The sequence below is a fragment of the Lissotriton helveticus genome, chromosome 1_1 (assembly GCF_964261635.1).
Source record: "Lissotriton helveticus chromosome 1_1, aLisHel1.1, whole genome shotgun sequence".
Lineage (NCBI taxonomy): Eukaryota > Metazoa > Chordata > Amphibia > Caudata > Salamandridae > Lissotriton > Lissotriton helveticus.
In genome coordinates, this window is record NC_136057.1 from 47,530,192 (window position 1) to 47,536,197 (window position 6,006).

Consider the following 6,006-nt stretch of genomic DNA (forward strand, 5'->3'; position numbering starts at 1 on the left):
TTGATGTTCAAGTCTCAATGTCTGCAGAGAGAAGGAAAAGAGAAAACACAACACGTTATCACAGGACAGTTAGGTCAAAATCCTCCTTCCTGTCTCACCAACCCCAGTGTGATCAGAGAACATCGCTCATTTCTAAAACCAGAAAAAAATGAATCATTAAAATGTCACAATAACCGCAACATAGTTTATATATTATGAAAGGCACGGATTTGAAATGTTTCCAACACTATGTCTGTTCCTTGGTCTGCTCAAATTGTACACTGTGCCACCACAAAAACTGGACACTGTAACAGCCTTACAGCAATCGAAGGTTTATAATACCCTGGCAGACAAGACTGCGCTAACATCCTCACTTGCACTGTACACCTCTCTTTTGCAATATTCAGGTCAGTGACTGAAGCACGCGCCAACACACCAAACCTCTACAGAATCTACAAAACGCGTGTTGTGTCATTACATATTTAGAGAGCATGTTCAACCTGGGGTTTCTTGGAACTGAATCAGAAACACATAAAAGAGGAGACAACTAATCAGACCAGGGAAGAATAGGTTTGTGCGTTGTCAGATTTCTGGGAAAACACTTGAAGTTAGATTCAAATGGATTTAGCCGGGAGAGAGATCCGAATGGAAGGAGCTTTACCAAAGCTGCGTCCACCTGATCTGATCCTCTGTAATTTTGGAATAGAAAGTAAATTCAAGTGAGGCGATCTCTGGTTTTGTACGGGTGTATGCATTTCCGCCTGGTTTGCAATGAGGGGCTAGACCTCTCAACCATTTAGGGCTGAGGCAGAGGGTCTTAGAGTGGATTTGTTATTTCAATATAGGTGTGGCGTGTGCCCACCTCTGAAGATGATGTAGTAAACAAGCTGCGTCGCTGTGAATAACTTGTTGTCTATGAATGGTGATACTGGGTATTCTTACATATACTCGGTTGGCATGATGAGATCTAGATAGGACTGCGGCCACCACTATTGCTTTTCTTTCCTTAAGTGGGAGGAGTGGGGTTATTCTCTTAAGTAGTTTCAGTATAAATCTGCATTTAGATCCTACTGCTCCAGCCTGCTGGCTCTTGCTAAGATTGCTATTGATTATCACTCAGAGGCTTTTAGCTCTGGGGGGTTAATCTCCGGTAACAATCTCATTTTTGTTGGAGAGTAAAGTTGGTTCCAAAGATTGGTCTTATTCTTTAGAATTACAATCTCAGTTATATCAATATTCAGTTTTCGTTGATTCAACCTCATGAAGTAATCATCAAATTGCATCATATTTTGAACCTGGAGTTGTGAGGCTGACATTCCATTGATAAGAATTATCTGAGAGCTGGTGTAGTTATAAAGCCTGGAACCTCTTGAAGACAGGTCTCTGACCAATAGTTTTTGCAGGTTAAGGGAGCAGAGATATTGGCCTATAATTCCTGGTTATATCTGGGACTTCTCCCTGGTTTTTCAGTAACGTGAGCTCTACAGCATTTTGAAACGCGCTTGGAACGATCGCTTGAGCTGCTGAATTGATGAAAACGCTCTGCAGGGGATTGCTCAAGACCTCGCTTTTCAACGGAGACGCAACACCCTCAGCGCCCAGATACCCTTGGGGTGTACCTTATAAATGCTGATTGATTGATTGTTGAGGTCAGAGATTCTATGACTGCCGGAGGGCAAGGGTCAGTTGGAGACCCGGATTTGACCTTGATCACACATTCATGAAGCCTGTTTATTTCTTCAAACAAGGATAAGGAGAGTAGAGTTCTTTTCAGACTCAACTTCAGAATTATTACTGCTGTATTTGTTTATACTATCTTTAAAGAATGTTTTTGTCAAGTATTTAGATTGTCACAGAATGCCTCGACAGGAGTCAGGGAAGTTCTCATTTCATCTGGGGGCGACAAATCATTCAGGATATCAAAAAACCATTTTTATTATTTGTCTATTAAGAGGACTTTGCAAGGAATGGGTTTGCCTTTATATTCCTCAAGCTCAATTTAAAATGTGATTTTGCTCTCTTCATCTTCCCTTTCCCGCCACTGTCGACGCAATGCAGGTTTCGCCTCCTTTAACTCTGGCTTGTACCAGGGCTCTGGTCTGGTGCGGTTTATAACACGCTGTTGAATTTGAGGGGTGTTGGTCACTAGCATGTCCGAACCACAGAGTGGGATATTTTTCTTTGGAGAGAATGTCTTCAATTGATGGGAAGAGGGGGGAGGGGTTTGAAAGTGTTGATAACACTGGCTCTGTATTAATGTATCGCCATGTGTGTATGGTTTCATTTCCTGCTTGTGGATCAAGTTAGAAAGATCTACCGGAATACAAACGCTGATCAAATACTGATTGGACGGTAAGCAAGGAGGGATGATTATATTCAGTCAATTCGAATTATACGCCCAGATCAGATCTAAGGGATTTCATTTTTTGTGATCCGAGCATGTAATGTGTTGGTGTAAATTCAACATCATTAAATCAGCAAATTCATTATCTTTAGGGACCGAGTTGTCGTCATCAACTCGAAACTTGAGAAAGGAAAGCAGATCTACCCCTTCAGTTTGAGTAATTTGTAAAAGGGATGTGTGGATCCACTGGTGAATAATTGCTGCTATCTCACTCCTTTCTCTGAGCTCGTTCTCTTTTGGTCATCTTCGGGTATGGCTTCTGGAGATCTGGAGTAGATTCCTCTGACAACCAGGTTTCAGTTACGAACAGGATATCCGGCTTAGGAGATTCTAATAATTTGATATTTCCACCTTATCTTTGCCTAGGGAGGGTGGGTTTAGTAAAGCGCTTTTAACGATTTCTCAATCTGAGGATGTTGAAGAGTCTTATTGTTTGTTGGTCCAAACTGAGGTCTGTTGAGTACCAGATTACTCTATATGTGTGGCTAGCATACACGCCATTTGCCTCTAAAAAAGAGACAAACATGGGGGAGATACTAAAATCTGTGTACCTGAAAGACTTTAGATCTTATGCTAAATATGCGAAATATTGAGTATACTACCTGACTTCTGGTCCCAGCAGTGGCGGCCAGGGGTGCCTGGGAGCAGACAGGCTTGTCTTTGGCAAAATGCTTGCAACACACACGCCAAATGTTTGCAACAAACACGCACACAAATAAATTGCTCTTTAAAAAGTCCATTCAATTGTGTACTCACAGATGTGACACAAACTCCAACTCTCACTCGTACAGCCTCACACGTCATTTATAAATCGAATTCATGTAACAAACCAGATATTTCTTAACCACATCTTCAATGCTGCACAATTACACAGGCATTGTGCTCTCCAGTGCACACACTCACGTGAAACAGCGCCAGAATGCCCTTTGGGTGACAGATCAGCGCTATATAAATATGCCAAATAAATAAATAAATAAATAAATAAATAAACACACACGTGAAACACAATTCATCCCCAGGCACAAAGACCTACACACTGGAAATAAGTCATCAAACGGATCAGTTGCTTACACGCTCATATATAATGTATCCACCCAAGACGACCAATCACAAACCAGCACATACACACAGTCTCGCACACACAAATCACTTCCATACATTTTGTAGTGAAAGGTTAGACTTCGTCCAAGCCATTCACGGGCATCACCTACTCCCAGAGAACTACACACAGGGTGGGCACAGATCTGCACAATCACATGTAACACCTCAAATAATCACGGCTCACTATTCACACAAAGTTCTTGCAGTCTCTTCAACAGAGCTGAGACATCCCAGAGTCTCTGAGACAACACCCAATGTGGAATGCTGCCGGAGGAGTTGGAAGGTGTCAGTGTCTCAGGAGGAAGCAGATCTGTGGGTGGAGTATTCTGTAAGAAATAAACTCCTCCTTTCTATCACCGCCATGGACACGCGATACTTCATATATTAGGGACGCACGGAAATATGGAAAAATGTGCAAGGCTTCACTATCGCATTGTGAGAGTACTGAGGATCTGTGAATTTTATGTAAAAAAACCTTTGAATCAGGTGATAACACGGAGAAACGTTGTCACTTCTTCAAACACTCCACACATTGCATGTGCACTGCACTTTACAGCACAAACACAACCTGCCCTGCACTTCACAGCACAAACACAACCTGCCCTGCACTTTACAGCACAAACAATCAATCAATCAATCAATACATTTATAGAGCGCGCTATTCACCCGTGAGGGTCTCAAGGCGCTGAAGGGAGGGAGGGTGTCGCAACTGCTTGAAGAGCCAGGTCTTGAGGTGTTTTCTGAAGGTGAGATGGACCTGGGTCAGTCGTAGGTGCACTGGGAGGGAGTTCCATGTTTTGGCTACCAGGTAGGAGAAGGATCTTCCTCCGGTGGTGGTTCTGCGAATTTGTGGGCCGGTGGCGAGGGCGAGGCTGGCGGAGCGGAGCTGGCGGGTGGGGTTGTAGAACGAGAGGCAGTTGTTGAGGTATTCGGGGCCCTTGTCATGTAGCGCTTTGTGTGCGTGGGTGAGGAGCCTGAACGTGATCCTCTTGCAGACAGGGAGCCAGTGCATGTCTTTCAGGTGGGCGGATATGTGGCTGTGGCGAGGGATGTCGAGCATTGGTCGTGCGGAGGCATTCTGTATGCGTTGAAGTCGTGTCTGAAGTTTGGCTGTGGTTCCTGCGTATAGGGCGTTTCAGTAGGTGTTGAAGCAAGATGACGAGACGGCGTTGACTTGTTTGGTCATCGTGAGGGAGGAGTCCAGGATGAATCCCAGGTTGCGTGCATGGTTCGTGGGTGTTGGCGCTGAGCCCAGTGCTGTGGGCCACCAGGAGTCATCCCAGGCGGATGTGGATTGTCCGAGGATGAGGACCTCCGTTTTGTCTGAGTTCAGCTTCAGGCGACTGAGCTTCATCCATACTGCGACGTCTTTCATTCCTTCATGGAGGTTGGTTTTGGCGGTGTCTGGGTCTTTGGTGAGGGGAGTATCAGTTGGGTGTCATCGGCGTAGGAGATGATGTTGATGTCGTGTTTGCGTGCTATGGCGGCGAGGGGGCTCATGTAGATATTGAAGAGGGTAGGGCTGAGCGAGGAGCCTTGGGGTACTCCGCAGATGATCTTGGTGGCCGCTGATCGGAAGGGAGGGAGCCGGACTCTCTGGGTTCTGTCGGAGAGGAACGAGGTGATCCAGTCCAGGGCCTTTCCTTGGATCCAAGTGTTGTGGAGGCGGGTTGTTAGGGTGCGGTGGCAGACAGTGTCAAAGGCTGCCGAGAGGTCTAGGAGGATGAGGGGGGTTGTTTCTCCGTTGTCCATCAGGGTCCTGTTGTCGTCCGTGGCTGCGATGAGGGTGGTCTCGGTGCTGTGGTTGGCTCGAAATCCGGACTGGGACGGGTCGACCGAGTTGTTTGCCTCGAGGAAAGCTGTCAGCTGTTTATTGATGGTCTTCTCGAGGACTTTAGCCGGGAAGGGAAGGAGAGAGATGGGGCGGAAGTTCTTGAGGTCTTTGGGGTCCGTTGTGGGTTTCTTCAGAAGGGCGTTGATTTCTGCGTGCTTCCAGCACTCAGGGAAGGTGGCTGACTTGAAGGAGTTGTTTATGATGTACCAGTGGTGGGGTGCGATGATGCTGTCGGCTTTGTTGAAGATATGATGGGGGCAAGGGTCGGAGGGGGAGCCAGAGTGGATGGTGTTCATGACGTGGGTAGTGTCTTCCGTGCTGATGGGGGTCCAGGTGCGGAGGGTGGTGGTGGGGGTCGATGCTTCGGTGGCTGGAGGCAGAGTCTGGGGTCCGAAGCTGTCGCGTATATCTGCGATCCTGCGGTGGAAGAACGTGGCTAGGGAGTTGCAGAGGTATTGCGATGGGGTGATGTCGTTGTTGCAGGCGCTCGGGTTGGAGAGCTCGTTGACGCTGCTGAAGAGTTCTTTGCTGTTGTTGGTGTTGTTGTCTAGCCCCTCTTTGAATGATGCTCTTTTGGTGGTGCGGATCAGCTGGTGGTGTTCGCGAGTTGCGTTCTTGAGGGCTGTCAGGTTTTCTGTTGTCCGTTCGTGGCGCCAGGTTTTTTCAAGTGTTCGGCAGGATTTCTTTG